The following is an 11,936-nucleotide window of genomic DNA, read 5'->3' as shown; positions in this document are numbered from 1 at the left end:
TAACCCTCCTGGGGTGGAGCCTAACCTCCCCCAGGGTGCCTAAACCCCCCGCACCCTAAACCTAACCCTGCCGGGGTGGTTCCTAACCCAACACCCCCCCGGGGAGGTGCCTAAACCTACTCCTCCCCCCCCCACAGCTAAGCACTAACAGTGCCTGGCTTACCTTCGTTCCGGCATCAGGATCTAGACGGGTGTCGGGATTTCGACGCCTGTCATTACTCCCGAGTCAGTATTTAGTCAGACGGCTTCCTGGCCATCTGCATTTTGACCGCATCCTATACAAACACAACCAGTATGTGTATGCGGTGTGGCTTAGACACATGAGCAGTAAAAAAAAATAACCACACAACTGCATCTAACAGCAGCATAGGACCTCTTCAGTATTGCACGTAAGTGCAATGCTGAACCCAGATTCCTGATTGTGCGAGTGTGCAGAATGGAATCTGTATGAAATACCGCTCGATTCCCAGCAGCGGCAGCCCGACAGACAGATCCCGGCAGCGGCAGCCCGACAGCGCTGGAAATCCCGATCGTCCTCAGATAAGTATATACTAACCTAACCCTCCTTAGGGGTGCCTAACCCTAACCTCCCCCCCAAGTGCCTAACCTTAATCCCCCCTGTAAGTGCCTAACCACCCCCTTCCCCGCTGCCTAAACCTGTCCCCCGGGGGGGTGCCTAACCCTCCCTCCCCCTGGCCTAACCCTCCCGGGGGGGTGCCTAACCCTAAGTCCCCCCCCGGGTGCCCTAACCCTCACCCTCGCAGCTGTCCACTCGCGGCGCACGGCATCCCTTCGATTGAGATGCCGGGCGCCTGTCCCCGGCTTCGGGAAAATGACAGGCGTCTAGTTACAGACGCCTGTCATTTAACCCACGCCGGGATAAAGCAGATTGCATCCTGTGCAGAATGGGTCCTGAGTTATCCCACGCAGCCCCTTCTGTGCCTCTGCCTGAATGACAGGCAGAGGCATGTAAAGGGCCGGGTCGGCCGCCGTTCCTGGCAAGGGGCGTGTCTGCCCCTTTTTCTGGGAGTAGCAAGGCCAAGGACTGCATTGACTGATGCAGTTTCCTGGCCTCGCAAGCCTACCAGCCTGAGTAAGCTGAGGCTTACTCAGCTGGCCGGCGGCATCCAACATCACGACTATCGACCACCGATGGTGATCCAAGCCTGCGACCTCGGTCGTAATGCTGGGACCGCAAATGCAGCAGGGGGTGTCATACACCTCCTGCTGCATTTGCATATTTACAATTATGGTATTGCAAAGCTGCATTCAGTACCAACCTGAATCAGCCCCATAGCGTGCAACTCATAATCAATCATGTTTATTCACTTGACTTATTCAAACAATATTGAACCAAGTAATTTAAAATCTGAATAATACTTTAGAATGAAATTCAGCAATCACCCTAATAGTTTACCAAGATCAATCTATGGGGTCAATCCAATTAGGAGCAAAGGAGGTGAATTGCTGTGCCGTTGCCAGCGTTTCTATGCTGTTCCAGCGGTAATTTCCTGTGATCAGGAAGGCTACATAGCCGTGGGATGCTATAGTCAGTATTAGATTAACCACTTAGCTGACAAATTTTTAGTGTTCACTCTAGGGCCCTGATTCAGACCTGCTCGCAGCCACTCGCTGGGTCTGTGGGCGTTTTTTTTTCTCCGGCCACTCGCAAAACTGTGGGAGACCACTCACAGCTTGTGCGAGTAGCCAGGAGACCATCGCAATACTCACGACCATGGGCCTTGCGACGAGACCCTGCGGTAGGGTCTAGGCTGCCGCAAGGCCGAATGGACTCCCTGCTCTAATAGAGCAGGAAGTCCACTACTGACATCAGTAGTGATGTCAGTTTGCCCGCCCAACGAACGCCAGGCGTTCCTAAGGAAATGCCTGCTTTTGTCCAGCCACCCCCCCTACCCGCCCACAAAACGGGGCGAGCTGTCACTCACCATCGACAGCCGCCCCGTCGTGTTGCGAGCCCGTAGCGACTGAACTTCAGGTCGCGCATTCCGGACTCGGCGCATGCGCAGTGCGCAAACATCGGGCCGCTTGCTCTGAATGAGCTCCTAGGTCCGGCAGCAGGCAAGGCGCTGGACCTTGACGGCGTGCGCGGCCGAAAAGGTGCCGTGTCTTTATGACGCGTCTCCTTTTCGTCACTCCTGGGGGCGTCCCCGGCACTTACGAACATGCGGGGTAGCCCGCAATTGCTGCGGTCACTGTGAATGGAAGCTGGGCGCATGCGCCCGGCATCCGTTCACCGTCGATGAGCGTTACGCTGCCGTTTTGACCACCCGCGGGACACTGTGACTCGCCGGTGGAGACAACGCGCAGGCTGTCTCAGCCGGGCGCTGCGCTGGAGGGAAGGGTGCCTTCTGTCCTTCAGAAATAGCGCAGGGAGCGGCGCGGCGCACCATTGAAACAGCCTAGCGGGAACGCTCATTTTTTTTTTCAAAAAACCGCTCCGAAATTGTCTGCTTTTTTTTCTGATTGAATTAGGTCAAGAACAACTTTTTAAAACTATTCCAACGCAATTTTTTTTTTAAACACCATATACCATAAAAATAAACATTTTGTAGTGATGGCCATTGACAGCTGTACCATCGATGGCCGATGGGTTCAACAATCAATACAAACAATCGATTGTTTGAGACCGCAGGTGCTGATGTTTCCTTAAAATCGGTTGGGGCTGCACACACAATCTATATACAATATATATATATATATTAGGGGTGTGCACCGGCCACTTTTCGTGTTTTGGTTTTGGATCTTTATCTTTCTTCATGTTTTGGATCTGGATTGGTTTTGCCAAAACCACCCTTCCGTGTTTTGGGTTCTGGGTTTTGTGTTTTGGATCTGTATTTTTTTTTAAAAAAGCATAAAAACAGCTAAAATCACAGAATTTGTGGGTTTTTCTGCTCCTATGCTATTATTAACCTCAATAACCTTAATTTCCACTCATTTCCAGTCTATTCTGAACACCTCACCATAGTGTTTTTATGTCCAAAAGGTTGCACCGAGGTAGCTGGATGACTATGCTAAGGGATACGAGTGGGCGGCACAAACACGTGGCCCATCTAGGAGTGACACTGCAGTGGCAGACAGGATGGCAGTTTGAAAAACTAGGCCCCAAACAGTACATAATGCAAAGAAAAAAAAGAGGTGCAAGATGGAATTGTCCTTGGGCCCTTTCACCCACCCTTATGTTGTATAAACAGGACATTCACACTTTAACAAACCAATCATTTCAGCGTCAGGGTCTGCCACACGACTGTGGCTGAAATGATTGGTTCGTTTGGGCCCCCACAAAACAAGCTGGCAATTAATCTGTCCCTGCACAACTGGCTCTACGGAGGCAAGATGTCGTCCTCATCCACCGATTCCTCACCCTCTTCAGTGTTGTGTACATCCTCATACTCACAGAGTATTAACTCGTCCCCGCTGGAATCCACCACCACAGGTCCCTCTGTATGTTCTGGAGGCTGGTCTCCCTGGAAGAGTTGAGAATTCATTTTTATGAACATCATCTCCACATTTTGTGGAAGCAACCTCATACGCCTTTCGCTGACAAGGTTCCCGGCTGCACTAAACACTCATTCGGAGTACACACTGGAGGGGGGGCAACTCAGGTAAAATAGAGCCAGTTTGTACAGGGGCCTCCAAATTGCATCTTTTTCCTGCCAGTGCAGGTATGGACTGTCTGACATGCCTACTTGGATGCTGTCACCGATGTAATCCTCAACCATTCTGTCAATGGTGACAGTATCATATGCAGTGACAGTAGACATGTCAGAAATTGTTGCCAGGTCCTTCAGTCCGGATCAGATGTCCAAACTTGGTCCTGCCTGCCCTGCATCACCGCCAGCGGGTTGCTTAGGATACCTAAGTTTTTTCCTGGCAGCCCCAGTTGCTGGAGAAAATGAAGAAGGAGCTGTTGACGTGTCACGTTCCGCTTCAGCTGACAGTGTGTTAACCAGCAGGTCTTTGCACCTCTGCAGGCTTGTGTCGGCCGGAAAGAGAGACACCACATAGGCTTTAAACCTAGGATCGAGCACGGTGGCCAAAATGTAGTGGTCTGATTTCAACAGATTGACCACCCTGGAATCCTGGCAAAGCGAATGAAGGGCTTCATCCACAAGTCCCACATGCCGAGCGGAATCGCTCCGTCTTAGCTCCTCCTTCACTTTCTCCAGCTGCTTCTGCAAAAGCCTGATGAGGGGAATGACCTGACTCAAGCTGGCAGTGTCTGAACTGAAAGTTTGAAGGGCTGGAGAACCTTGCACAACATGGAAATCATTCTCCACTGCGCTTGAGTCAGTTGCATACCCCCTCCTTTGCCTATGTCATTTGTGGATGTATAGGCTTGAATGGCCTTTTGCTGCTCCTCCATCCTCTGAAGCATATAGAGGGTTGAGTTCCACCGCGTCACAACCTCTTGCTTCAGGTGATGGCGGGGCAGGTTCAAGAGTGTTTGCTGGCGCTCCAGTCTTCGGCACGCAGTCGCTGAATGGCGAAAGTGGCCAGAAATTTTTCGGGCCACCCAAAGCATCTCCTGCACGCCCCTGTCGCTTTTCAGAAAATTCTGCACCACCAAGTTTATTGTGTGAGCAAAACTTGGCATGTGCTGGAAGTTGCCCAGATGTAATGCCCGCACAATATTGGTGGCGTTGTCAGATATCACAAATCCTCAGGAGAGTCTAAGTGGGGTTAGCCACTGGGCGATGATTTCCCTCAGTTTCTCTAAGAGGTTGTCGGCGGTGTGCCTCTTACTGAAACCGGTGATACACAGCGTAGCCTGCCTTTGAACGAGCTGGCGTTTCTGAGATGCTGCTACTGGTGACGCTGCTGTTGTTGCTGCGTAAGGTGATACATCTACCCAGTGAGCTGTCACAGTCATATAGTCCTTAGTCTGCCCTGTTTCACTTGTACAAATGTCCGTGGTTAAGTGGACATTGGGTACAACCGCATTTTTCAGGACACTGAGGACACTTTTTCTGACGTTTCTGTACAGTCTCGGTAACGCCTGCCTAGTGAAGTGGAATCTAGACGGGATTTGGAACCAGGGACACACTACCTCCATCAATTGTCTAAATCCCACTGCACTAATGGCGGATACCGGATGCACGTCTAACACCAACATAGCAGTCAAGGCCTCAGTTATACGTTTTGCTTCAGGATGACTGCTGTCGTACTTCATCCTCCTCGCTAAGGACTGTTGGAGGGTCAATTGTTTAGTAAAAGTAGTGGTGTTCCTACTTCCTCTCTGGGATGATGAACGACTCCCAGCAGCAGCAGCAGCAGCAATGCAGGATCCTCCAGAGGAATCCCAGATAGGAGAGTCAGTCATGCCAGTGACATGGCCTGCAGGACTACTTTCGATCCTGGCTAAGGAGGAAATTGACGAGGAGGGAGTTGATGGTGTGGTTTGCAGGCGCTTGGATACAACAGGACAAAGGGATTTAGGTGTCCCTGGACTGCTTACGGTCTTAGCCAAAGTTTCTGAACTTGACAGTAACTTTTTATGAACACGCTGCAGGTGACGTATAAGGGAGGATGTTCCTAGGTGGTTAACGTCCCTACCCCTACTTATTTCACCTTTACATATGGTACATATGGCAAGACAGTTGTCCGGATTTGGATAGAAATATTGCCAGACCAAATGGAATGTTTGGTCTTTTGCCCAGGCATGACCGTGATGGGCTTTTTCATCCCACGGACAACAACTGTCTCCCCCGGAGCCTGATTTAAACAAACCACATCACCATCAGAATCCTCCTCGCCAACTTCCTCCTCAGCGCCAGCTACACCAGTATCCTCATCCTGTTGTACTTCAACAGTGACATCTTCAATTTGCATATCAGCAAGTGGACTGTGGGTGCTCCTTTCAGCACTTGCAGGGGGCGTGCAAATGGTGGAAAGAGCCACCTCTTCCCGTCCAGTGCTGGGAAGGTCAGGCATGGCAACCGCCACCACACTTGGACTCTCCTTGGGGATTAGTGATATCTTCTTAGAACGCACAGTTCTTCGCTATGCTTTTGCCAACTTAACTCGTTTGATTTTTTTAGCGGGATGAGGGCTTCCATTGTCATGTGATGCTGAACCACTAGTCATGAACATAGGGATAGACCTTAGCCGTTCCTTGCCACTCCGTGTCGTAAATGGCATATTGGCAAGTTTACGTTTCTCCTCAGATGATTTAAATGTTTTTTTTAAGGTCATTTGCCTGAACTTTGTCATTTTGGGATTGTATGTGCCCTCTACTATGACATTGGGCATCGGCCTTGGCAGACGACGTTGATGGCATGTTATCGTCTATGTGGCAGCAGCTAGTGGCAGCAGCAGCTTCAGCACTAGGAGGAAGTGGTTCTTGATCTTTCCCTATTTTATTTTTATCGGAGAAAGTTTGGTCCTCCATTTATGTTATATTGATATATATGTGCGGCTAAGGCACACACAAACACAGAAAATATATTTTTATTTTTGTTGGAGACTAGTGCACTTTGTGGGTTACACCACCCTTTAAGAAATGAGCCAGCCGGCCCTTTACTTATGGGACACAGGCGCATGCTTGGCGCTGCTCCTTTGTTGATGCACGTGCAGCCACAGTGCACACAATTCACAAACACAGAAAATATGTTTTTATTTTGTTTGGAGTGCGCTTTGGGGGTTACAGCACCCTTTAAGGGTCAAGCCAGCCGGCCCTTTACCTATGACACAGGCGCATGCTTGGCGCTACTTTATTGATGCACATGCGGCTACTGCGCACACAATTCACAAACAAAAAAATATATATTTTTATTTTTTTTGGAGTGCACTTTGGGGGTTACAGCACCCTTTAACGGTCAAGCCAGCCGGCACTTTACCTATGACACAGGCGCACACTTGGCGCTACTTTGTTGATGCACGTGCGGTTACTGCGCACACAACACGAAAAAATATATATTTTTATTTTTTTTGGAGTGCACTTTGGGGGTTACAGCACCCTTTAACGGTCAAGCCAGCCGGCCCTTTACCTATGACACAGGCGCATGCTTGGCGCTACTTTGTTGATGCACGTGCAGCTTCTGCGCACACTATTCACAAACACAAAAAAAAAATTTTTTTTTTTTTGGAGTGCACTTTGGGGGTTACAGCACCCTTTAACGGTCAAGCCAGTCGGCCCTTTACCTATGGGACACAGGCACACGCTTGGCGCTGCTCCTTTGTTGATGCACGTGCAGCCACAGTGCACACAATTCACAAACACAGAAAATATTTTTTTATTTTGTTTGGAGTGGCCTTTGGGGGTTACAGCACCCTTTAACAGACAAGCCAGCTGGCCCTTTACTTATGGGACACAGGCGCACGCTTGGCGCTGCTCCTTTGTTGATGCACGTGCAGCCACAGTGCACACAATTCACAAACACAGAAAATATTTTTTTTATTTGGTTTGGAGTGCACTTTGAGGGTTACAGCACCCTTTAACGGTCAAGCCAGCCGGCAATTTACTTATGAAACAGGCGCACGCTTGGCACTACTTTGCTGATGCACGTGCGGCTACTGCGCACACAATTCACAAACACAGAAAAAATATTTATTTTTTTGCACTTGGGGGGAGCACCTCTGATGGACAAAGCACCCCCTGGACAACACTACAGCACCCCTTTAGGACTGGGACACTGCACAGGACTTTGGAGTGGACACAGCCCCTATGGACAACTGACTGCACACCACAGTCCAGCCAGCCCCTATGGACTTTGGAGGAGTGGACACAGCCCCTATGGACAACAGCAGCACAGCACAACACAGCCAGCCCCTATGGACTTTGGAGGAGTGGACACAGCCCCTATGGACAACAGCAGCACAGCACAACACAGCCAGCCCCTATGGACTTTGGAGGAGTGGACACAGCCCCTATGGACAACAGCAGCACAACACAGCCAGCCCCTATGGACTTTGGAGGAGTGGACACAGCCCCTATGGACAACAGCAGCACTACACTACACAGCCCAGCCAGCCCTAACTCCCACCCTCCCTCTTCACTGTCCACAGCCGAGTGAGAAAATGGCGCCGACGCGGGTACCTTATATAGAATCCAAAACCCGCGAGACCCGGAAGGCGGGATGATGACGTTTTGCCTTGATTTCAGATCCGAGTCAGGCAGGAAAAGTCGAGCCTGACTCAGATCGGCCTCGGATCGGGGGGGTTCGGATTTCAGAAATCCGAACCCGCTCACCCCTAATATATATATATATACATACACACACACACAGTCTGTGTATATATACATGTGTATATATTACACGTATATATATATATATATATATATATATACATACACTACCACTGCCTGATCACTGTTCCGAGGGGGACACTGTCAAACACTGACAGCTGCGCTGAGAGAGGACGTCTCTGTGTACATAGCAGCCAACGCTGGGCCGGAAGGAGAAGGAGATGGTGGCAACACATCAGCACACCTGCTGTATGTATATCCAGTAAACTCCTCACTGCACTCCTGGCTAAAGGCCCCCATATCTCTGCTATGGATTGGGGCGATTTTGCAATGATTGTCCCAATCCATCGCAAATGTATAGGCTTCACAGACTGACGATTGCGATCAAAAAGTGATCGCAATCGCCCAATCAGATTGTCCTACATGTTGGATAAAACGATGGATCGGTGCTTCAGACTTCTAATGTATGCCGGCGATTAGACATTGCAAGTACTTCCCAATCTGCGTGTGGCTCTTACTGATTGCTTTTGTTGTTCAAAACACCTCTGACTGGTTCGGTTCTGTACAATGTAATTTTTGCCTTTATAAGGCTCGATTCAATTGAATGCGAATTAAATAGCGCCGGAAGGGAGCTCCCGGAGCTATTCAATTCAGTGCGTTGTTAAGGATTTCTTCTCGCACCCCTCCAGGGGTGTGAGCAGAAATCCAACAAAAGTACAGACGCGATGCTGTTTTTTGCCCTGAGTGCGACGGAAACAGCATTGCCCCGGGTGCCCGTTCTCGCGACTAAACACCCTGTTTAAGACGTGAGGGGTGGGAGAACAGTCATTCTCCGACCTTACAGCGAGCTGAATTGAATAGCTCCTGGAGCTCCCGGCACTATTTAATTTGCGTTCAATTGAATCGAGCCCAAGTTACTGACAATTCTGTTTGTATTGCCTTTTTCCGTTGTGTCACATCTATCCACTTTAAACATTCTTTATAATTACTTCCTGCACCCACTACTCACATACTTCTCTTTATATTTCACTTTTGCCTGTATTTTTGATCATTTAACTACATTTATCCACACTGTCTCTATATAATACAACCTCCCCTCCAGCATGAACACCTTTGTTTCAACCACCCCCCCTGATTCAGTGCCCACGTAATCCTCTACTTTACCGGCCCTATCTCCCCCCTCTAGTCTCCTCCACTTGTTCTTCTCCCTTTCTTCTCCCCTCAGTCTCCCAACTCTCTACTTCTCTCCCCCACCTTTCCTGTTCTCCACTCTCAACCACCTCCATCCATGACCTTGCTACACCACCACTAAACCACTCTCCCTCATGTCTCTGCTCGTCACCTCCAGGGCTGCCAAGAGAAATCCTGGGCCCAGGTACAGCAACATCCTTTGGCCCGCCCCCTGGAGGTTGTGTGGCCACAACATGTTGGGCATGGCTACATCCATTTGTGGGTGGGACTAGCATGTGAGATGCACCCACTCACAAGAGCATGGCATAGCACCCAGCAGCTGGGACAAAAGTATTCACTATTAGGATTACGCGACAGTCCCATATATGCTGCATTTTTAGATTGTTGTATTTAGATGCTATAATGTAACAAACAAAAATTAAAGTGCAACACCTTTATTTTGTACATTTCTTATGTAAATAACACAAATAAAATCTATTTTTTGTTATAGAGATAGATGAACGAAGAACTTAATTTTGACATAACATAAGGTCATCTTAAGACACATTCTGCAGCTTATATCCTTACTCACTGCTCCTTCCTCACTATCTACACCATCTGTGTCGCCCCTGTCTAGCTGCCCCTCCCCTTTAGAATGTAAGCTCTCAATAACTGGGCCCTCGTCCCTCACATGCTTCTCCTTCCATAATTATACTATCATAAACTCCTAACTCCCCAATTGGCACCTAACACTTGGTTGCTGATGCCCTGCTGCTTGTGTTATGCAACAATGTTTATAAACCATGTCCTTGTCCTGCATTGTGTTATACTGATAATAGCTGTTTTCCTTGTGTGCTCATTTATGTACTGTGTAAGGCGCTGCTGAACTTTTGTGGCGCCATATAAAAGATAATTTTTGCTACAAACAAATGTGTGAGTCCGGAAGTACCATAAGTGAGGCACAGAGCCACACTTACTTGCAGGGGCGAGAACATCGCTCCTAATTGGATTGACCCCAATTACTTACTTCATATGTTGGCTACAGTATACTTGGCCGTCATGAAAATTCTCCATTTGTTGTCCAGAAGGGGCATGCTTTATTGTAAAAGGTTAATCAAAACATGGAGAACCATAAATTAGAATAGGTAGCCTATGAAATCGACATTTAATAAAAATCATTCTTTAACCCAAAATTCCTTTTAGAAGCCAATTCATCAAAATAAATAGGTCCGTTATACATGCAGAGACAGTAGTATCTACATGCTTTATGTAACAGACCCATTCACCATTAGTGCCCATTGTGTCTGCCATCCATTTATCAAGCTCCTATTCCTAGTGGAGATGCAGTTTGTGAAGAGCTATCCCTCCACACCACTCCGAACCTCAATGTGCATGCGTGAATTTAGGGCCTAATTCAGAGATGTAATCAAACCCAATGGTTTACGTACATCTCCAATGTTTGTTTAACTGCGCATGTGCAGATCGGATCCTGCGTCATCAGATGCAGTGCAGATTTCAGGTGCGTGAAAGCTGTTTGTGGGTGGAGACGGGAAAGGTTTTACAAAATGGGCATTTCAGCCCAGTTTTGTAGGCGTGCTGAGGCCAAGGTCTGCGTCTTCCGACGCAACAACACTGGTCCTGGCAGCGTGAGGGTTCCTCAGATGACCGATGTGCACACAGATGAGTTGATGTTGTGTCTATGGACGCAGCAGCGGATCACATAAACATGCAGTGGGCGTCTTTCTACCACAGAACACCTGTCAGAATCCCGGTGCCGGCATCCCGACAGTAAGTACTGCAGTTAGGGGGAGGTTAGCTTTAGGCACCAGGAAGGGAGGGTTAGGATACTGACCGACAAGTGTCGGTATCCTAACCCTGTCGGGTTCCTGAGCGCCAGCATCCAGTACCCAACTCATTCCTACAGTGAGCCAGATACTTACATTTTGTGTGCAATCGCAATTAGTAATGAATAGGCCCCTTAGTCATTGAGGTGTTTTGAATGAAATATTTACTTGTGTGCATACTCTCAAACTGATATTAGTTTTTATAAACCTAAAAACTACACGAGGCACAAGTGTATGGGAATTCTGCAAGAAGCAGCTTCATGTGATTTATTTGGATTCCGCTGCATACAGATACCTTGTTTACTTTTTTAGGTTTCCTATGTTGGATGCTGCAAGTTTTCGTATTGTGATTTATAATTATTTTACATCCTTGCCTGTGAATCTTGGACCATTTGCCCATTTTTGTTTTAGTCACATGCACATTCTATAGTCTTAAGGCTACTGTATGCAGATAATGGGCCTGATTCAGGTGGTGGATGCTAGTGTTGTCACAACTTTTTGCGGAGTGATAATATGCAAATGCTAGTTTCAGCCTTCCCCTTGTGTACTGGTGTGTGCCGGACAGTGCAAGCCCTTAGAGGCACACTTTCAATGCTCGTGGACGATACAACTTTGCCAGTGGTTTCAAATACTTCACCATCTGCGCACCATTGCATTCGCCATGGCCCATTTGGCTGCAGCTCTGCATTTTAAAACACACACGGAACACTCCCCTG

The sequence above is a fragment of the Taudactylus pleione genome, unplaced genomic scaffold, assembly GCF_031769625.1.
Source record: "Taudactylus pleione unplaced genomic scaffold, aTauple2 ptg000471l, whole genome shotgun sequence".
In the NCBI taxonomy this organism is placed as follows: domain Eukaryota; kingdom Metazoa; phylum Chordata; class Amphibia; order Anura; family Myobatrachidae; genus Taudactylus; species Taudactylus pleione.
The sequence above is the reverse complement of the archived record's forward strand: the minus strand, read 5'-3'. Positions refer to the sequence as shown.